The sequence below is a fragment of the Halichoerus grypus genome, chromosome 5 (genome assembly GCF_964656455.1).
Source record: "Halichoerus grypus chromosome 5, mHalGry1.hap1.1, whole genome shotgun sequence".
NCBI lineage: Eukaryota > Metazoa > Chordata > Mammalia > Carnivora > Phocidae > Halichoerus > Halichoerus grypus.
In genome coordinates, this window is record NC_135716.1 from 117588724 (window position 1) to 117611741 (window position 23018).

At 39.4% G+C, this 23018-nt stretch overlaps 1 protein-coding gene across 9 annotated transcripts in view; it reads left to right on the forward strand.

Annotated features, from left to right (window-relative positions):
• The window catches only part of LOC118518149 (uncharacterized), a 102358-nt gene that overhangs the window by 11765 nt on the left and 67575 nt on the right, over positions 1–23018 (forward strand). The window contains exons 3-5 of one of the 9 annotated variants that reach the window (XR_013448096.1): positions 2090–2210; positions 5114–5184; positions 16944–17500. The exons of 7 other annotated variants lie outside the window; for them this stretch is intronic. The gene's annotated coding sequence lies outside the window, so the exon portion shown is untranslated. Of the gene's footprint in view, positions 1–2089; positions 2211–5113; positions 5185–16943; positions 17501–23018 lie in introns of those variants that run through there. One more of the 9 variants, XR_013448097.1, reaches the window with a different exon arrangement.

Consider the following 23018-nt stretch of genomic DNA (forward strand, 5'->3'; position numbering starts at 1 on the left):
ACTCATTTGTGTATTTTACCTTCATATTTGAAAGTTATTTTTACTGGATATTGGACTTCTATGTTTCCAGTCTTTTCTTCCATTAAAAGATGTCTCACTGCTCTGGCTTGTGTTGTTTCTGATGAGAAGTCTTCTGACATTCTTAGCTTTATTCTTCCCTATGTAATGTATCATTTCTGTGGCTTCTTTTAAGAATTTTCTCTTTATCACCAGTTTGAAGCAATTTGATTGTGATGTGCCTTGTGTAGTTTTCTTATATTTCTTGTGCTTGGGATTCTAGGATCAATGGGTTTACAATTTTCATCAAATTTGTAAAAATTTTTCAGCCATTATCCTCAAATATTTTTTGGTCTCACATCACACTCCCTTTCTGCATTTAGGAGACTCCATATTAGGTCACTTGAAGTTTTTCCCAACTCACTGGACTCTCTTTATTTTACTTTTAGTCTTTTTATTCCTCTATGTGTTTTATCCTGGATAATTTTTAAAGCTATGTCTCAAGTTCTTTTATCTTTTCTTTTATGATAGACATATAATCTGCTGTTAATCACATTTATTGTATTTTTTTTTACATTTATTATATTTTTCATCTCAGACATTCTATTTTCAACTCTAGAAGCTTGATTTGGGTCTTGAAAATATCTCCATGTAGCTACACAGCAGTTAATCTTTTTATGACCTGACCTTGTTGAATATATGAAATATAGTTATAATAACTCTTTTAATGTCCTTTTCTGAGAATTCTATCATATGTGTCATTCCTGAGTCTGTTTCTACTGAATGCTTTTTCTCCTCAATATAGATCATATTTTCTTATTCATTTGAAAGCTTGGCAATTTTAGATTGGATGTCAGATATTGTGAATTTTATTTTCTTGGGTGCTAAATATATTTATATCCCTAAAATTATTCTTAGATTTTATTCTGGAACATAGTTAGGTTACTTGGAAACAATTGAATCCTTTCAAGTCTTGTTTTTAAGCTTTATTAGGGACCAGAGAGCATTTAGTCTAGGCTGAATTTGTCCCCACTACTGAGGCTAAACCTTTCTGAGTACTTCAACTGCTGTCCCCTGTCTTAAGAAGTTTTTCACTCTGGCTGGTAGAAACACAAACTATTTCCAGTTCTGTGTGTGTTCCAATAATTGTTCCCTCCACTCCTTTTAGACAGTTCTTTCCCCAGCCTTGGATAGTTCCTTACCTGAATACACCATTCATTCAGTACTTAGTCGATGACATGAAGGCTGTGCTTTTCAGATCTTTTCTGTGCAGCTCTTCCCTGTTCAGTACTTTGCCCTATTTTCTCTAGACACTTTGGCTTCTCTAGACACCTGTCTCTGTCAGATCAACTCAGGGAGACTGCTGGACTCTGACAGGGTCCCCCTGCCTGAGCTGCAGCCTGGATATTCTTTTCAGGCAGTGAGCCGGGGTAATTGTAGGTCTCATCTCTTTTATTTTCCCACTCTAAGCAGTCACTAGACTGTACTGTTTGATGTCCTATGTCTATAAAATGTTTCCTATATTTTGTCTGGCTTTTTTATTTGTTGCAGGTGGGAAAGTAAATACGGTCATTGTTTCTCCATTTTAGCAGATAATAGAAGTCCTGCAACTGGAATTTTGCTGAAGAAACTTTATTGGCTCCCTAGGGCTGCTGTAACAAAGTATCACAAACTGGATGGCTTAAAACAGCAGAAATATATTCTCTCACAGTTCTAGAGGCTCAAAGTCCAAACTCAAGGTGTCAGCAGTGCCATGCTCCTTCCAAAGACTCTTCCTTGCCTCTCTTAGCTTTTGGTGGTTGGCTGCAACCCTCGGCGTTCCTTGGCTGTAGATGCATCACTCCAATCTCTGCTTTCATCTTCACATGGCCTTCTCCCTGGTGTGCCTATGTCTCTGTGTCCAAATTTCCTCTTCTTATAAAGGCACCAGTCATTGGATCAGTGGTGCCTTTGGTCCATTGGTGGATCCTAATCCACCCCAATCCAGTATAATCTCTTCTTAACTTGATTACATCTGTGTCTTAGTTTGGGGTGCTGTAACAGAATATCATAGACTGGGTAGCTTAAAAAAACAAACATTTATTTCTCACAGTTCCGGAGGCTGGCAAGTCTAAGATTAAGGTCCCCAAGAGACCCAGTGTCTGGTGAGACCACTATTCCTGGTTTGCAGATAACTGTCTTCACTGTGTCCTCACTGCAAAGAGAGCAGAAAGGTATTCCTCTCTCTCATGTCTCTTCTTATAAGAACACTGATCCCATTCATAAGGACTCCACACTCATGACTTAATTACGTCTCAGAAGCTCCATTTTCATACATCGCCCACATTGGCAATTTAGGCTTCAACATGAATTTGTGGGGATGGGGCCATAAACATTCAAACATTCAGTCCATAGCAATCTACAAACACCCTACATCAAATAAGGTCACATTCACAGGTACCAGGAGTTAGAATTTTAACATATCCTTTAGGGGGGGATACAGTTTAACTCGTAATGGAAATATGTATTCTTCTTTTTTTTTTTAATAAAGTAAGCTGTACGCCCAATGTGGAGCTTGAACTCATGACCCCAAGATCAAGAGTTGCATGTTCTACCAACTGAGCGAGCCAGGCATCCCTTTCTTCATTTTTTTATGTTTTATTAAGTTTTTTTTATTTTTATTTCAGTATAGTTAACATACAGTGTTATATTAGTTTCAGGTGTATAAATATAGTGATTCAACAATTTTATACATTGTTCAGTGCTCATCACCTTTAGTCCCTATCACTTATTTCTCCCATCCCCCACCCTATGCTTCTTGATTAAAGTATATTTTAAATAAAACAAAGGTGACTGACTGATCTTTTGGGGAAACTGTTAAAATACTCTGCATTATTAGTTTATCTTTAGATATCCTCAAATATTTATGATAGTTTCTTTTTTTTTTCCTTTAAGAAGGAGATCAGTTTTATTTTATTTTTTTAATAAGATCTTTATTATGAAAGTGATACAAACCACATTACAGCTGATACAGAAAATAGAGGGAATAATCAGCTATAATTTTATGATAGTTTCTAAATCAATTCCATATTTATCTTAATTATGATTTGTTAATACAATGAAATTATTGCTTTAAAACCATATTGGTTTTTTTTAAAAAAATAAAGCCATTATATATTTTTTGGTCTTCTGTTTCACCCTGAACCAAAGGGATTATTAGGGATTAACAGGGTTCAAACTGGAAATTGTAGGAATCAGCTGCTGTGATGTTATTTTAAGAGTAGCTTCTTGCCTGAGGATTAAAATATGTAGTCAATTAAATCTTCATTATTTGGAGGGATTAGAAGAAATGCTGCCAAATAGGCTGACCCTTGGTTTCATTTACAAATTCTTTTTAAAGGAAAGCCAGGAAGGAATCACTCACATACTCATCCAATCTCTAATAAAGTTTAATTCCATAAGCTAATATCATCAATGACAGAACCATGGTCAAAATTAGAACACAACTCATAGAGGTCTACATTCTAAAAGGACTTCCCTTAGGGTGATAATAAATGTTTAATCATCCATGTGTCCACAGATCCACAGGCTTTCTTTTTTTTTCTTTTTAAATATTTTATTTATTTATTTGAGAGAGAGAATAAGAGAGAGAGAGAGAGAACACAAGAGGGGAGAGGGTCAGAGGGAGAAGCAGACTCCCTGCTGAGCAGGGAGCCCAATGTGGGACTCGATCCCGGGACTCCAGAATCATGACCTGAGCTGAAGGCAGTCGCTTAACCAACTGAGCCACCCAGGTGTCCCCACAGGCTTTCTGAAGTGGAAGGGAATTCTGACATCGCCATCATCATACTTAATATAATGTACTATTTTAATTGTCTGTTTATGTGACTTTCTCCCCGAGAAAACCGTGAGACAACAAATACCTTGGTACTTACTTAACACAGTATAATGTACTAGGTTTTCAGTAAATATTTGTACAAGAGATGACAACAGGAAATGAGGAAGAAAGGACCAAACAAGTGAATGAATAAGGCCCAAATAAATTTAGCATCATGTCAATGGCTACACAGATAATGATAGGGTAGAACTAAAACTTGCTTTCCCAGTTCTCAAGTAGTTTTCTTTACCAAATCTCCTAAATTTATTATCTCTTTAAAACTCAGTTCTTTATCTACATTTTACTAATTTTTGTGAGTAATAATAGATAGCACTCTTACAGTACTTACTGTCTTCCTGGTATTTTTCTAAGTGCTTTCAATATATTAAGTCACTTGATCTTTATAACAACCCTATGAGATAGGCACTATTTTCCCTACATTACAGGAAACTAAAATACAGAGATGTTAAGTAATATGCTCAAGGTCACATGTCTACTAATTGGTAAAGCCGAGATTGGAACCCAGGCAGTCAAACACTAGAGTATGTATAAACCACTGTGATACATTCCCTGAAATAGAGTCACATTATCTTTTTGTTAAAGTTGTGTGAGGAAAAGTAATACTTAGCAATACAAAATAGCATAATACAAGTTTTATTGCACAAAGAACATATATGTTTTAAAATGTCAGTTGATTTAATGTTTAAGATGCTCATTATGTTTTATTTTCCATTGAAAGATACAGAAGCAATAGAAAAAATAATGCTTGTAAACTAAAATTATTGAGAAGTAAATTAAAGATATTCCTTGGGTAGTAGTTTGACAGGGTTTTTATCCACAATATCCAAAAAGTCAGAATTGATTCTTTGTTTCTCCAAGGAAGTTAAGACTTACTCTTTTTAACCTTTTCTGTATAGTTCTAAAGTGAAAGTCGTTCTAGTGCTATTCATTTTTTTTAATTGATTGCTCTAGGGTTTGCAATATACATTGTTAAACTTATCACAGTCTTCTTTCAAATATTATTATGTGGCTTCATGCATAATGTAAGAACCTTACAACAGTATAATTCCATTTCCCTCTCTGATCCTTGTGCTATTGTATTATATATTTTACTTCTATGTATGTTTTAAGCTCCACATGCCTGGTAATTCTTTTTGCTTCAGTCAACTATCTTTTAAAGAAATTTTAAAATGAGAAGAAAAGCACTTCAAATTTATTCACATATTTATCATTTCTGATACTCATTTTTCTTTTGTATAGGTCCAAATTTCCATCTGATATGATTTTCCTTTTGCTGGAGAAACTTCCTTGAACGTAATTTTGTAGCTCAGGTATGCTGATGTTAAGTTCTCTCTGCTTTTGTTTATCTAAGACAGTTTTTATTTTGCCTTAATTTTTGAAAATTTTTTTGCTTCCCCATCCCCCTTTGGCACTTAGAAGATTTTATTCCATTGGCCTTTGGCTTCCATGTTTCTGAAAAGAAGTCAGCTGTCATTCATATTTTTTTGTCGCCTCTAGGTAATCAGTCTTTTCCTCTGGCTGGTTTTAATTTTTCTCTTTATCATTAGTTTTCAACAGTTTGGTAATCATGTGCCTTGGTGCTGGGTTTTATTGTTGTTTGTTTTTGTTTTTATCCTGCTTGAGATTCATAAAATTTCTTGGATCTGTGGGTATATAGTTTTTGTCAAATTGGAGAAATTTCTCACTATATAATGCCTTCACATATTTTTCTGTTTTCCTACTCCTCTCCTGGGACTTCAATTTCACAGCTATTGGACTGTTTGCTGTTATTCCAAAAGTCATGAAAGTTCTGTTTGTTTTTTTCTTCTTTTTTGTAGCCTTTTTTTTTCCCCTCGGTGCTTAATTTTGGATATATTCTAAATTGTTATACCCTCAAATTCACTATTAATTTTTCTCCTGATTCTGAATCACACTTTCCTGCTTCTTGCCATGTCTAATAATTTGCTTTTGGAAGCTGAGTACTATAAATATTATGTTGTTGAGTTTCTGTATTTGTTCTTTCTTTGGATAGTGCGGCTTTGTTTTGGCAAGTGGTTAAGTTACATGCAGATTAGTTTGACCCATGGAAGGCTTTATACTTTTCTAAGGCACGTGTAGAGTAGCCTTCTACTAAGATGTGACTCTACTGTGTCTGTACTGAATGATCTAGAATGTCACTGAGGTCTCTACTAGTCAAAATTAAAAATCAAGGATGCAATTTAAAAGAAGCCGGTCAGGATGGCTTCACTGCGAAGGTGATGGTTTACACATAAATGCTATTCTTTTGCTTTTCATTGCTGGAGCAGTGGATGTGAATTATTCTGATAATATTGATATATAATATGAAACTGCTTTGCAGGTCATAACATTTTATACTTTTACCAACAGTTTAGGAGAATGCCTGCTTCACAATATCCTTGCCAAGTGTTTCCGTAGTGTAGTGGTTATCACAATATCCTTGCCAGCATTGAGTATTATGTTTAATAAATTATAGTCTGATCTCTTGGAAGGATTATTATGCAATCATTAGGATCATGTTTTTTGGAAACTAATGACTTGGGGGAAGAACTCTCAAACCAATGTCAATTGAACAAAAATAGGATAAAAAATTTTATATACATCAAGCTCTCACTATTAAATAAAGATTATATATATTTTTGTTAATAGCATTTTTCTGTGGATAATGGGGTTATGGGAGATTTTTATATTCTCATTTTTTTAGTATAATCTTGATACTAAAAACTTTAAAATGTGAGGTATTTGATAAACGGGTTACTCTGAACATGGAAATACTTGAGAGCAAGAAAGTCTACACACGTAGAAACCATATGCCCCCAACAAACTATAACTGGAGTCACATCTTTCAGTCTCTGTATTCATCAGGAATCCTCTGATAATGGAGCTGTCTGTCTGAGCTATCAAAAGGAATGTCCTGACAGCACCTCCCACCTAATTGTGAATTTACAAAAGTTATGTAATTCGTCAACTCTCTGTTTTGGATTGGTTTTATTTGTTTTGACTAATCTGGTCTAAATGCATTTTCCTTGTCTCCCATTTTATACCTTAACACTGAATGTATTAGTTTGCTTGAACTGCCATAACAAAAGATCACAGATTAGTTGGTTTAAACAACAGAAATTTATTCTCTTACAATTCTGGAGGCTGAAGTCCAAGATCAATATATACCGCCAGGGTTTGTTTCTTCTGAGACATCTTCCCTTGGCTTGCAGAGACCATCTCCCTGTGCCTTCATATGGTCTTTACTTTGTACGTGCCTGTGTCCAAATTTCTTCTTGTAAGGACACCAGACATATTGGATTAGGGCCTACCCTAATGACCTCATTTTACATTAATTACTTCTTTAATTACCTCTTTATATTTCTAAATATAGTCACCCTAGGAGTACTGGGGTTTGGGGCATCAGCATATGAATTTTGAGGGGACACAATTCAGCTCATAATACTAAGTAAGTTTAGCTCTTCAAACTCCTCATGGATGTAGCAAAAGCAGAAGACCCATTTCTTTGCTCTCCAAGCATAAGCTCTAGATCCCAAAGTGTGTGGTGTTGAATTCTGGCTCTCTCACTTTAGAGCTGTTTGATGTGAGACAAGATATCTAGCCTCTTTGCACTTAAGTATCCTCACCTCTCAAATGGGGACAATACCAGCGTGCCCTCATAGGTTTATTGTAGCATTCAGTTTGTCCCAAAGCTGTACACTAATTGCTCAATAAAGGTTAGCTGTTGTTATATCAAATTATCTAATTAATATAGCTGTCTAACACTGTATTTGACACAGAAATATAGTGATGAACACAAAAAATACTCTCTCTCTTCACTGAGGGGAGATTTTCCTCTGGATCTGTGTGTCATTCTTATTTTCGGTGACGCAACTTTTGTTCTCCTTTTAAAAATTCTATGTAGAAAGACTTTTCTAAGGGATAATGAACAGTCAAAGCATACTTGATCTCTGTCCTTCCCTCATTGTGGGCACTGACTCTTTTATATGGTTTATAGATTTAGGGAGAGGTAAAGTCTGAAAAAGAAACCTGTGTTGATAAACCCTATATTTTCTTTATGATTATGTCCTCTTTCTCTACTCCTTAAACAACGCACATACACACACACTTATAACCTGTTAGCTGTGCCGGACACATTTTCTAAACTCACGTGCCCAGATTCTGTACCTAGATAATGCTATCTTGTGAGGTTGTGGCATCTACTCCATTAAGCAGTCCTTCTAGAATGCTTTGATGACTAAAAATATGGATGATGTATCTGTCCTTTGTACACCAGCTCTTCACCCTTCTGTGGGAACATGTGCTTTGGGTGCTTTTTCAAGCAAGGACTTGTGCTGATCTACCTCATACATTAATTCTAGCTGTAGTAATACTTTGAGAAAGGAATATGATCCCCAAAATAACCACAAGGAGAAGTGTGTCATGAAAGGTCATGGCAGTGGGGCAGAGGATATTGGACAGAAGAGTTCTAAAAATAGGGAGCAAGAGATCAAAGAACCAGCAGCAGTGAGGAACCTTTTTTGGCTTTGAGTCACAGAAGGAGGAGGCAATACTCCCTGGACTGCTCGTGCCTTCTGCTCCACCTGCCACTCACGCCCGACTTGTGGAACTGCAGGGGGTGAGGGGATGCTGAGCATATTTTTCTCCCCTGGGAGCTGACTGCCTTTAAATCATCTTGGTGAAAAGTGTATTTAAATAATACTTTAAACATGTCAGAATAAGTCACATTTTGGAGAATTTTATGTTACTGCCATATTCCTAATATTGCAAGGAAAGTCTAAGCATTCTGATCAAGAAGACTGAATTTCAGCTTTCTTCTGGACCGGATCTTTGGATTTTACAACTTAACGTAGATTTTTTTATTGTCTCCCTACTTTGTACCTGATGATTAATTATTTGCAAAGCCAAGCACCAAATTTTATGTGCATGCACCATGCGTTGGGTAGGTAGGATCAGCCACATCAGATTCCATCAGCCACTGTTTGTGTTCTATGAGAATGGGGTATGGGAGTATCGGGCTGCAACTGAAGAAACTGTTTTTAGATATGCTGTCCAATGCCCTCCCCTTGTATATATAATACAATATTTATATATACAATTATTTGACAATAATGAGTTGGGTAGGTTAAGACAGGTTAAAAAGAGCTCTTTGAATGAATTTTGACAGATGATTGTATTTGTGGGGGGGGTGCGGAGTTGTTTTCTAAGTTCATAAACTAGAGAATCAGAAAATTTGTGATGAGTCCCATAATCTCTCGAACGGTCAATTTCCTCAAAAGTAAAATGAGCTTATTGGCACTTGGTTTAGAGACAATATATGTGTGGAGGTGCTTGCAAACTATACAGTGCTATACAAATACTCCTTTTAAACCACATAGTTGTCAGAGAATCAGTCTGTGCATTCAGATGGAATCCACACTTTCCTATTCAAAAAGACTTCTTTTTATTCATTTCAAAATTATTTGCCTCACTCTAGTGTGCAAAGGCACCGTGCCAGGCACCAGGACGCATTCAGAGATGAGTCATCCCCAGAGCCTGCCCTCAAGGGAACTTAGGGTACAAGGAGGCAGATAAAACATTGAAAAATGCACTGCTTGATTTTAAAAATTTAGCTTCAAATGACTGCATAATTGAACATTATATCACATTTTAAAAGTGATTTAGCAATCCCTCTTAAATATTTACATAGTAATGTACATGTTAATCAACATACATTAGTCTGCTAATGGACTAATTAACATGTATGCCATTAGTCAAGAATATTGAGAAATGCAGGTGAAAACAAAGTGTCTTGACTCAAGACAGCCAATTTGGGCTACTGCAGTGGTTAATGATGACTGACAGCCCACTAATGCCGGCTCCTGTTGAGAGATCAGTTTTCAGTGGGCTCCCCAAACCCAAATTGACCCCAAAACAATTGATTCTGTCTGGTCCTAAAGCCAGTTTCTCCATTCGTTTTGATTCGAGGCTTTCTTAGCCTGAATCCATGAGTGAAAGGCCCTTTTGTTTAAAATTTTAGTTGCAGTTAACAAATCTCTGACTTTATTCTAAAAAAGAAAAAAAAAAAAAAAGAAAGTTGAGATTTCTCCAGGAGACTAGGATTCCTAATGTTTGTACAAGGGAAATACGCAGTTATGATCTTGAAAATTAAGTAATTTGTTGTTGATTTAATGAAAATAAGATATTTGGCTAATAAAATTTCCAGCTATCTGAACACCATCACAAAATCTGACTTTTGTAAAAATCTAGCTTACACATTCACATTCAGAATTACGACTTCAAAAATATTCCTTGAATAAGAAGATTATAGGACTTCTGAAAATATAGGACTTCATTCTCATCTCTTCTAGTAGAAGAAAGCTGCTTCAGAGATCAGAAATCTCACCATTTCCTTTTCAGGGTAACTATGAGGGCCTGTACGCTGGTCTGGAGTGGCCTCTCCTTCAGGCATTAATAGGTTTAAATCAGTGTGAGAGATCTTAAATATGGTCTTTAGGAAAAAGAAGCTATTGTAAGCTCAGAAAAGAGGAATGTTTCATTTAGTGCTCAGAATAATGGTTGAAAAGTATTATGAACAAGGGGATCTGTGGGTGTTAACACTTAGCTAATGAGCTCCACAGAATGGTGGGAAGAGAAATAGAAGTACTGTGTAAGCAACAAGTGTAACCTTCAAGTGAAGATGCTCCTGGCAAGCACAGAAGCCTGGGTTTCATGATGAGGACAAGACATACAACTCACAGCCAGGATCCTTGGAAAGTTCCTTCACACAGAGTCCAGCAGGCTGGCCCCAACTTTTCAACCTGTGAGGCTCTGACTCAAATGCCTCAAAAAGAGAGCCCAGCTCAGTATCATATTTCTAATTAAGATCATTAGGGAGACCTGTGATGCCTCAGTTGCACACTGCCTCTCAGTAAACAGTCCCACCAGTATCACTGCCAGTACCTAGATTCAGTCAATTCATACAAGGGGTATTTATCAAGCATCTAGTCTCTACCATCTGCCAGGCACAAAGAATCGTCTCATACCACCACCCTCCAATTTGTGTTTCGATAAAGTGCAGTGAGCTTCTGCAGACCTATGATGGGATGCCTTCTACTGGTCAGATCAGCAACACAGCCCTTTGCTGGTAGCCTCTGGGCCCCCAGTGGCTTCTGGCCTCATGTGGACAGTTAGGACCCAAGTCACTCACTGGTTCTCACCAAGCACCCTAAATGTTTCCAGGAGACTCTAGAATCTTTCATCTTGAATTGGCCAGTGATTATAACTCTTTCAGAATACTAATCAGCTTTCAGAATAAAAGTAAGGGTCAGGATTTATTCCCTGGCTTTTCTAGTATTTACTACTGTGTACCAAATGACTCTAAAACTTAGTATCTTCAGACAGTTCCCATTACACCTAAAACTAATATTACACTGCATGTTAACTAACTACAATTTAAATAAAAACTTAAAAACAAACAAAAAAACAGTATCCATTAAATTATGTCTCATAGATTCTGGGAGTCAGGAATTTGGACAGGACTTAGCTGGGAGATTTTTCTGCTCCTTCTGAGATGGCTGAAGCTATTCATTGGTACTTAGCTGGCAGATGAGCTCTTGAGAGGGTCACCAAGAGATTATATTTTATGTCTGACACCTTGGTGGGGATGGCTGGAAGTATGGGCTCAGCTGGGACTGTCTACTGGAGCATGTACACGTGGTGTTTCCAGCACCGCAGTCTCAGGGTGGTTGGACATCTTCTACAGAGGTTGAGCAAGCATCTCAATAGAACCAGGAGGAAGCTGAATGGCCTTTCCTGACCTAGCCTCAGAAGCATTACCTCTGCAGCAATCTATTAGTTGCAAGTGGTCATAAGGTCATCTCAGATTCAAGGGGAGAAAAATGGGCTCCCTTTTTTGATGAGAGGTTACATTTTAGGGGAGCTTGGGAAATATTTTTGCCGCCATCTTTGGAAAATGCAGTCTTCCACCTTAGCCTCTGTGTCTCATTGATTGCTCAACTGCCTCTGAATACCTGATACTGGTCTAGGAGTCAGTTACTATATCTACTCAGAAACCAACCTTCCTCCCTCCCTTGTTTTCCCTCTCCCTAGACGAGATGCCCACTGCAAAGAAACTTCCCAAAGACTACCTAAAAGACAAGGCGGAGTAAATAGGTGCTTAGTTGGAACCAGCAACATAACATGGGTCAAAGAGGAAGGAATAATCATGATGAGAAGAATTAAAGGAGGCTTCATTGAGGAGGTGGCCATTATGTTGCACTTTGATAGAAAAATAGAATTTTGACAGATTGAGGACAGTGGAGAAAGGCATGTCATTCCCTCCTGAGCAAAAGCACAGAAGTGTAGAAAGGTATGTTGTATGAGGAAAAGCTAAGCCTGCTAAAGAATTTGAGCTTCAGATTCTATCGCTGCTGAGAAGCCAGGTTTTTGTTTTTGTTTTTAAAGATTTTATTTATTTATTTGACAGAGAGAGAGTTAGCGAGAGCAGGAACACAAGCAGGGGAAGTGGGAGGAGAAGCAGGCTTCCCGCTGAGCAGGGAGCCCGATGCGGAGCTCGATCCCAGGACCCTGGGATCATGACCTGAGCCGAAGGCAGATGTTTAACAGCTGAGCCACCCAGGCACCCCGAGAAGCCAGGTTTTTAGCTGTGTTTTAGGAAGACGACTCTGGCAGTGGTGTGGAGAGGTGAGATTTGGCGGTGGGGGGGAAAGATGGCCAGTGCGTGTAGAATAGTATCCTGCAGTGTATAGTATCCTTTTATAAGGAAAGGAGACAGCTTTCTTTCTCTCCTGATCTATGAGAGAAACAGTAACAGTGACTCTCACCAGAAATGATGGCTTAAAAACTGGTACAGTCCATCACTATGCTTGGACCTTCTGTCAGCAAAGGCTTGTCTAGATGTGTTTGGATTGGATACTTCATCAGACTAGTCATCCCCTTGGGATTTCATCCCACTCACCCCCACACACACACACCATCCCAGTGAATTTGTACCTCAGCAGCCCTGCAGACCTGCCTTCAATTTCCCATGATCACCTCACACCTTTGTCCTAGCTAAGAAGGTCTAGACTTTTCTGCTGTTTCTCCCCTCATTCCCTCAAACTCTTGGCTGCAACCACATAGAAATTCTTATCATTCCCTGGCATGCTGTGACCCATCTCACTGCCACATCTCTGCATATGGTTTTCTCTCTGCCTAAAGAATTCTTTCTATCACCCTTTCTCCACCAGGCAAATTCATAGTTGTCAGTTCATACCCAACTGAAACATCACCTCTGTGAAGCATGATGCACTAGGCTGCTACCTTCTGGTCTCTGTGATGCTCTGGCTTCTATTATAACATCTGTCCCTTTATAGTGCCATGTGCATTTCATGTATATTTTGTAGATTAGATTGAGGCCTTTGAGGGAACAAAGACTGTGTCTTATCTTTGTATCAGTAGCGTCTCTCATAGGATTAGGTAGTCAATAAATATTACACGAAGGAAAGAAGGAAAGTGAGAACTTCATTTGACTCTTGATGTAAATGTTGTAAACGTTGGTCTGTGTTTTCCGTCTAGAAATTCAAAGTCTGACACTGAATGAGCAAATAGTTGGTACCATTCTATGCAGAACAGCGGGTGTTTAAGTTTGCTCATAAGAAGCTAGGTTTCTGTTGGCATAAGGTTACTGAAGTAATCTAGAAAATCAACCACAGAAAGCCAGGAGATCCTGGAGTAGTAGAGCTCTATTCACAAACCTTGTTAATTTCTAACAAAGAGTTTCCCAGAGGTCTCATGAGAAGCCCAACTGCGGTATCTCTCATGCCCCAGTAACTGTTAACACTGGCAATGTCTTGCATGGTTTCAGAGCTTCGGAACAGCCCCATGTCCTCGCCTGGATTCATCAATAACATTCTTTTCAATGAAAGGCTAACATTCACAGGTAGTTGAGGTCATTGTCAACTTCTGTGGTCTCCTTTTAAAATCTAAGGTCACACATTCATAAACTCCTTCCTGACATAGTGAGGATAATAGTGGGGAACTCAGCTTACACATATACTAAGCCCTAAAGAATGCGCTGTGGGCAGAGCTCAGCTTACTTGGGAGAATTTTGTTTGCACAGGGTTTCAGAGCCTGGGTAGTTTCCGAGTCAGGGTAGATGGGCTGTTTTCCCTTTCACCAAGAACCCTGCCATGAAGGGCTTTATATAACCAAGGCGGCACTCACAAGGTGGTGGTGGTGGTGGTGTTTTCACTCTAGCTAGCAGGGCTGCATGTGCCTTCTTAAGTCTCAGATTAATGTAAACATACTCATGGAGAACTTTCACATTCTACCTTTTTTATTACACCCTTGGGGTGTTTGCTGGGCTTATTAAACAACAGTCTGTAAAGCTGTAATGCTTTTGTATCCTTCTGAGTACAACGTTCTGATTTCCTTTTATCCATTAGTTAGCACCCACCCTGCCTCTCTCCCTTAATTTCACTTTCAGGTGTTTTCACCTCTAAGGTGACCCCTATGTGAAAATGATCTTTTTAAAGCATATAGATTATGGGTAATTCATCCCAACACAGACTAATTCTCCCCTACAGTTGTCCTTTAAAGAGGGAGCTCTCCCCTATTCCATCAAGGGATTGCTTGGGATTTGAAGCAGGTGAAGTTGGGGAGGTGCGGTGAAGGGAGAGGGGACTCTGGTTTGGTCTCTCTGGCCTGTGTCCTAATGCTGCCATTTATCCATGTGACTGGTCCCTTCTTGGGGGTGCCTCGGCTCTTCTTGGGAATGATTCTTCATCAGACGTTTGAAATAGATGAAATGAGGTAGCCCTTAGAAGATATACAGTAAAGATTGGTGTCTGTCCTTCCTTCCTTGACAGGTCAGTAGGGCTGGAGAGGGCAAAAGAATCAGAAACTTCCCACTGAAGAGTTAGGAACTGGTGTCAGTTGGGCGCATCTAAAATTAGAATATGTAAATATGTAAATAGGATCCAACTGACAGTAATTTGACTTGCAATTTTCAAGGAGCACATATATTATACCAGGCAGTGTCAATTTGTGATTCGGTAGCTACATTTATAATCACCATTATTTTAAAGGGCCCCTTGATTCTAAAGCTTCTTTGGCATCATAAAAATTTCTATTACAGAAATTAAAGGTCTAGAAATAAAGGTTCGCAGGTTCCAGTGAATGGAGCCCCAGCCCAAGTGCCAGTAATGTAAAAGTTGTCTATATTTACAAAACACTACTTAGTCTTTCCTCCAAGGAGATGAGAAAAAGTTCACGCTACTGAAATTTAATCCATATAATTAAGTGAGAAATAAGAGATTTAGCTCTTAAATATATTAATATCTTCTATTAAAGCTTGATCAAAGACATTCTCTATTTTCCTAACTCCTTTCTTCATCTTTGATTCCTGAAGCTTTTGAAACTTGCAAGTAGACAATGTGAAGTACAACAAAAATGCTGTCGATACTTGGCTAAATATTCAAGAGTCAAACTTACAGAAGCAAGAGAAAAGATAACAGGTCTTGATGATGGAAGCAGAGACCACACATTTTCATGGTCTACTTCAAGGTCTAAATCTAATAGAAGAGGTCTAGATGAGTAACATAGGCCCCAGACCAGCAACATTGGCCCCCACCTGGGAACTTGTTAGTCCTGTAAATTCTTCAGCCTCATTCCAGATCTGAATGAGATCTGGATGAGATCTGAATGAGAAACTCTGGGGTGGACTCAGCAATCCTTGTTTTAACACACTCTCCAGGTGATTCTGATGATGGTAAATTTGAGAACCATTAGACTAGAATAGATTTTGAAGAATAGAGGAACATGATCTTCAGAGTGTCATTATAAAAATTTCGCTCCGTGCTTGAAGAGAAACAAACAAAAATTACTGAGCTGTATGGTGCTTAGAGGAAATAGCTTTCTGGAAGCCAACACCACTACAGAATAACAGTTTTGGGATGATTCATAAGGTCATCTTTTATAGCCTACCTCATTAATTCAGAAATGTTTTAACTGCCAAAGTTGGGTTATAACCTATGAATGGTCTTGGAACTAATTTCATGAAATAGTTATTATGTACAGAGGAGATTGATGCCCAAATATTGTTAGGGTACTCTGGGTTACACAGAATGAAAAAGGTTTCCTTGTTGAGAACTGCTACAAGAGGAGAACATGTTTAATTTTGTGTAATCCAGTGCTCTGCAGGACTTCTCAGAGCTTTTAATATGTGACGGTGTAATTGTGGGTTTCCAAAAGAAGATATTCTCTTTTGTGTATGGATGGTTCTTTAGTTTATGGTGTTTCTCAAACTGTTGGACTGTGAAAACCTTTTTCTGTGGAGTGTCCCTTGGGACCAGAGTTGTTGAGAATGTATTTTGGGAAATGCTGAGTTGAATTATAGAATGATAGAATTTCTTGCTTGGAGCTGTCTCTAGATATCAACCAGTCAAATCCCTTCGTTCTAAGCACCTGGCTTGTCTAAAGTCACAGAAACTAATTATTCTGGAGCACTTTTAACTTCCATTTTGTGCTGTTACCAATCTTTGCGGATATGAGAATCTTTTTTTAAACATCAGATTTCATGGATAGACACCCACCTCCTACATGGGATGAAAATAAGTATAATGTTTTACACCCATCAATTAGTGACCTAAAAATGGGTAAAACCACAGGCTTTGGAGCCCAATTCCAGCTCCATTATTTACATTAAAACCAAAGGGTGTGTTACTTAAACTCTACAAATCTATTTCTTGTGTAAAATGGTGATAACAATTATACCTCCCTTCTGGGTGCTAATAAGAGGCAAACAACGTAATTTCTATTACATGGTTAGCACTCTACTTGCCACACTGTAAATGCTCAGTAAACGTTAGTCACTGTTTCATTGATTGATTAAAAATATATATAATGGACAGAAGTTACAATCAAATCCACAATGCTCTTAAAGAATTTGTATTATATTAAACCAAAATAGACTGCACATGCATTTGGGGGGAAATATTGTATAGAGGTGCAAGACGTTATTTACTCTACTAAGTCTGATGTGCAAATCAATTTGCAGATTCTTTTTTTTTAAAGATTTTATTTATTATAGAGAGAGCTCTAAGCAGGGGGAGGCAGAGGGACAGAGGACAAGCAGATTCCCACTGAGCGCCAAGTCCAATCCCAAGACCCCGAGATGACAACCTGAGCCGAAGTCAGATGCTTAACCTACTGAGCCACCCAGGCACGCCTGAAGATTCTTTGCAGTAACTCTACAACATTTGAGGTTTACACATTAGGAACCAATGGCCTGTGTTAACCTATTTTTGTCTAAAAATAGACTGTCTATTTTTAAAACATTTACATGAGGAGAGAACTGTCTGCCTCCTTTGTTCCGTTATCCTGTGTTTAAATTCCCTTGCAGTCAATTTTTATGTGTCTCTTTGGGCATGTTCAAAACCCATTTCCTCTGATCTAATCTTCTGCAGACCTGAACACCTGGTCAGCATCTTCCTCACAGTAACATTTTACTCAGAGTAAAACCTCTTCCTAAAGAAACCACTCTATCAATCAGTTAATGATATCATGTGCCTGGCACTTACACAGACACCTTTGGACAGTTAGAAGACATCTGAAGCCTCTGCTGTCACTTCAAAGAACTTATGATGTAGTTGAGGGAACAGATTTATCATCTGAGAGTGTTCAAGTGTTATCCTGAGAGTACTGGTTGGAAATTCTGTTGATGTTCAGAGAAAGGTAAAATCAATGTGGGAGAATATTTGCAAAGCTCAATGGAAGCAGAAGCATGTTTAGTGCAAAAATGCTGAATTAGGAATCAGGATTTAGGCTCTAATCCAGGCTTCTTTTTTTTTTTAAAGATTCTATCTATCTATTTATTTATTCATTTATTTGTGAGAGAGAGAGAGCACAAGCAGGGGAAACAACAGGGAGAGGGAGAAGCCCGATGCGGGACTCGATCCCGGGACTCTGGGATCATGACTTGAGCTGAAGGCAGATGCTTAACCAACTGAGCCACCCAGGTGCCCGCTAATCCAGGCTTTGAAATGAACTCACTGTGTGACCTAGGGCTAGATCTTAACATCTCTAGATCTTCTTATCTGTAAAATGAACGACTGGAGTGGGCTCTGCCTACTGCCACTTCATGGTGGGAGACCTTTATCCCCAGTGCACGTTTTCACACTGAATGCTCACACAGACCCTGAGATAGGTACTGTTAGGAGTCCCATTTTTCAGATACGGACACTGAGGCTTAGCAAGGTTATGTAACCTACAAGTGCTTAGCTAGTAACTGGTTCCAGTACTCTGGCTGCTTTTTTCTTAATCACAGTGCCAGACTTTTTTGAGGGGATGGGAAAGGGTTTAAGCTGGACCTTCTGAGATGGGTGAGGGCAGAGATTGTTTCACTGTGGGTCCCACTCAGTCCCCAGAGTACGTGGTCATTTATAGTACAACTTCCTCCCTGACCCAGAAAACCTGTAATATGAGGTTATTTCTGTCCCCAAACACCAGTGTTATTATGGAGATTAGCTGAACATGAAGTTAGTTTGTTGCTTATTCATTAACCTTTTCTTTTGTTAGGCATTCTTTTCTTTTTTTCTTTTTTGAATAAACCATTTTTAAATTGCTTTTTTCTAAGTTCTTAATTTCTTAAATAAAGCTCTTCCTATCATCATGTATATAGAAAAACCGTTTGCTCCCCACCTCTTACAAATCATTAGCCTGTAAATAATCACAAGTATAATATAGCATTCAGATTTTTAATAAATTTATTTATTATTTATTTGAGAGAGAGAGAACGCGTGCAAACAGGGGAAGAGGCAGAGGGAGAGGATCTCAGGCAGACTCTGCACTGAGCTGGGAGCCCGAAGTGAGGCTCAGGTGGTGCTCCCGCGGGGCTCGATCTCACACCCCTGAGCCGAAATCAAGAGTCAGGCACTTAATCAACTGAGCCACTCAGGCACCCCACGTTTGAACTTTTAATAAAAGAATGACAACATTGACTTTCATCTGCTTCTGTTCCACTAAGAGTTGAGAATTCTGTGACTTTTTCAATCTCTAATTAGCGTTGTTTGCCTTTTATCTTTGCTTGAATCTGACCTTTTAGGGGTGGAAGAGCGAGTGATAGGAATCTTGAACTTCTGCTGAGTGCTTACTTTGTTTCAGCTCCTGCTCAAGGTGTATTATATTTGATCTGCACACAAACCCCAGAAGTTAGGAACTGCTAATTGTTCCCATTTCACAAATAAGAAAATTGAGATGAAAGTAATTTGTCCTAAGTCGCGTATTCATTGAGCAGAGCCAAGAGTCAGACTCAAGAGTTTGGCACCCAAATGTAAGCCCTTAAACTTGAGACTACACTTTTGTCTCCTCCAAAGGAAAGACGTGGGACATATGGGGGAGGATCAGTTACCTTTTCTTCTTCTTTAGGTTGAGCTGATTTAGATGGAGTTTATTTGAGCGATGTAAGAAGATTAATTACTTAGGCTAGGAGAAAATTAGCAGCAAGGGAAGGAAATTAAGAGAGGGAACATTGTGGATATACATTTATGTCTCATATACGCTTCTTTCCCGAAAGGAGAGTTGTTTCCTGACCAATTTTCCTAGTGAAAGAGGTCATTCACAGCTCAGAAAAGCAGGCCCCATGGCTGGCAGGATTCGACTGTCACTGTGATCACAGTTAGTAGTGAGTTGGAGAAATTAAGAGCTCACCGTCATTCCTAAGGTATTTTAATAATCAACAGAATGAAAATTGACCCTTACCTTCAGAAAAGCAAGAAGGGCTCCAGGAAATTACCCCCTCTACTTTATCACCTCTGCTTTGTCTTATTGTCATGCTAAAATCACGCATCTGATTTTTTCTTTTCCCTTGCTAATAGCAAGACTTTCAATTTTTCAAGGAAAAGAATGTTAAGGCCTCTGCTTTGCTGTTTCTCTCCTCTCTGCCCTGAGAGTTGGTTCACTTTTTGAGCTTCCTCTCTCTGTCTTGGAAAGGTTCCTTTTCCACTGGGAGTCCTGTCCCAGCCCCACTTCAGGCCTGTGAACGTGAAGGACAGCGTCTGGGCTGTGGAATGAAGCAAAGGAATGTTTGAGTGGCAGGGGAAGGGGGCTGTTAACTTTACCTAAAATATTTTTTGAAAATATTTCATATAATGTTGGGTTTTGTAGCTCCCCTAGCTCTGCTCCGACCCCCCACTTTTAAATAAACGTGTGGAATTATAGTGTGTACAGAGGAAGTTAGAAAATGAACCCCACTGTTCCTATCTCCACAGGCATCTGCGCGGGTGTGCCCGGGTGAATGGGCCCTGTGGGAGTTCTAAGGGGCATCCTCTAGAGCCAAATTCTTCAACAGGGCAAACCTCCATCAGCTGTGTAAATAGTGTGGCAATGCGTGGAGGCCACAGGCAGTTTCCTGATAGTCAGCTACTGTGCCCAGGTAGTTAAAAGGAGTCCTGTTCCGTCCTGAGGCTTGCAGGTTGTGAGTTGAGTCTTGTAGGCCCCGACGAGTGGGTGGGTAGACATTTCCTTTTCATTTTATTCAGGGCGAAGGATGGCAGTCTGATGAAGATAGGTAGGGCTGGTCGCTAAAACCACACCTAACAGAAAGCTGCTGGGTGTGTGACTGAAGAAAGAGTGGTGACTGCCAACTGAGGACACAATGGCGCACACACTGGCTTGTTCAGCCCAGCTCCAGAAATTCCTGGGACCCGTCAGAGGACATGGTGCTCTGAGGACGTCGTGCTCTGAGGTTGTTTATGTAGCGGCTCTTTAGAATGTGAAATTCAATGCAATTCATGTATCTGGTTTCTTCGCCCCACGCCAGCTGAAAGCAGGCAGCAAGCCTGAAGCCTTTCCATCTGTCAAGCCATCCGGCCCGCGCACGCCCCTGCCTCTGCTGGGGGTTGGCCCGCAGATGCATTCACCTCGGGCTCTTCCTCGGGCGGAAATCGGGATGCTGGCCCCAGCTCCTGGATCTCAAGTCCTCTTCTTTTTTATTTGTGGATTCTGCAGTCTTCATCAGACATCCAATTTTTTTGTTTGGCTTAAACGAATGGGCATGGAGACAAAACAATGAGGTACAGGTAGTTCCTCTGCGTACTTCTGTACATAATGCCTTCCTGAGAATAGGTACGGATCTGCAAGGCTCAAATAATAGATTTGCCTATTGTAAGCAGCATCCCAGTACCAAAGAGCTCAAAATGCTCTAAGGTCCCTAAATACATCTTGGTTTTTAGAAATAGTCTTTCATCATGTATTTCTAGAATTTGGTTTGTGCTCCTGAATTCTTTCCTTCACCACTGGACACCTGGAGTACTGGCTCAAGTCCAGCTATCATCCAATTGAGGCCAAGGTTTCTCTGCCTTTGACTTGACCACTGTTTGCCCATCTTCATCTTAACCGTGTTAAGTGTATGAGACTTAATTCTTCTTATCAACAGTATCAATATTTATCTTTCCATTTTCAGCCCCACTTTTACAGATGTATGTGGTTACAACCCATCAAAATGTTCAAATAATGACTTAAACAAGTGCTCTTTGGCAAAGATGGCATCCCAGTGCCCAAACAGAACAACTGTACCCTCTATCATCCAGTTTCACCATGACCAGTCGAAGTGCTAAGCTTCTCCTTTCTTTAGTGTCCTCTCAACTTGACTAAACCATTCTGGGAATTACTAGAAAACGGGATTACATGCTGTTGTGGGTAAGTTTTCTTGAAGTGATCAACTTTTTGGCATTGGTGAATCGTCCAGAACCGCAGGAATTGATGGAAGACAGGTTTACAGGCAGTTGCTTGTTCTCTGTGTGCACGATGAGCAAGTCTGCCTTGTATCAGTCTGGGAGAAGCCCGTCACCCAGCTAGCTCTCAGAATGCCCTTCAGATATTGTTGTTTTCTTCAAAATAATAGAATGTCTGAGCTGTTGTTGTTTTTTTGTTTTTAAGGTTCAATGTGTTAGGCACATGTATACGTTGCGGTGACTAAGAATTCAAGAGTAATTCCAGAGAGGGGGTGCCTGGGTGGCTCAGTCGGTTAAGCATCTATCTTTGGCTCAGGTCATGATCCCAGAGTCCTGGGATCAAGCCCCACGTTGGCCTCCCTGCTCAGCAGAGAGCCTGCTTCTCCCTCTCCCTCTGCCTCTTCCCCTGGCTTGTGCTCTCTCTTACTCTTTCTCTCAAATAAATAAATAAAATCTTTAAAGAAACAAAAAGAGTAATTCCAGAGAGGAGAGAGGAAATGGAAACGGGGCTGGAGGGAGGGGGGCTGGATTGTTCTATGTCTTTTGTTACCGTATTTACTGGCTCCTTATGAAGACAATCTGGTCAAGTATTATATTGGACTTCATCTCTATCTTAATATCACATAAAAATAGATCTGAGAAGCAGTGTAGTAGAATCATTAACAGCATAAACTCTGAAGGAAGAAAGAGTTTGGATCCCAACTTCATCACTTTCTAGCTCTGTGATCTTGGGTGAGTTGTTTAACGTTCCTGAGCCTCAAGGTATGCCCATCTCTCAAGGTCATTGTAAAGATTAAACATATTTCATAAATTTTTGTGAAATTACCCAGTGTTAGTCAACCAACATCGGTTTGTTTCAAAGATTTTCTTGGTGTGGTCTGAAAACCTGTGTTTCCCCATTTCATCTTTCACAATTATTAGCCAAGTAACAGTACTAATCATGGTAAAAGGGGAATAGAAGACAGCTGGGGCGGGGGGGCATGCAAGTGTACTTTGGCCTTAGACAAGGTGGGCCTGAGTAGTGGTGCTGTCATTTTCTCCCTGTTTGTGGGTGACTTTTCATAAATCAACATGTGGGTTGAGGGTATGGCTAGATGGAGAACTGTTTCCTTTAAAGGAATGAAAAACCATTGATCGAGCCCTTGTCTCACATCTTATCACCATTTATCTGGATTTGTGATATTGAAAGATTTTCAGAAATTGAGCTATGACGTGACACAAACTACCTGTTTGCTTGTGACAGAAATTCCAAGCCAGATAGCTGGAAATAGGAGAACTTGGAGAGGAGATTTGAGAGGGTAGAGAATTCTGATTTCCTCAGAATCTAAGCAGATTTGGGCTGAGGTAACATTTTAAAATCACACAGATTCCTGCAGGTATGCACTTAGACTTTTAGGATTATTCACTCTTGGTGTCTTTTCAAAGGTCAGGAC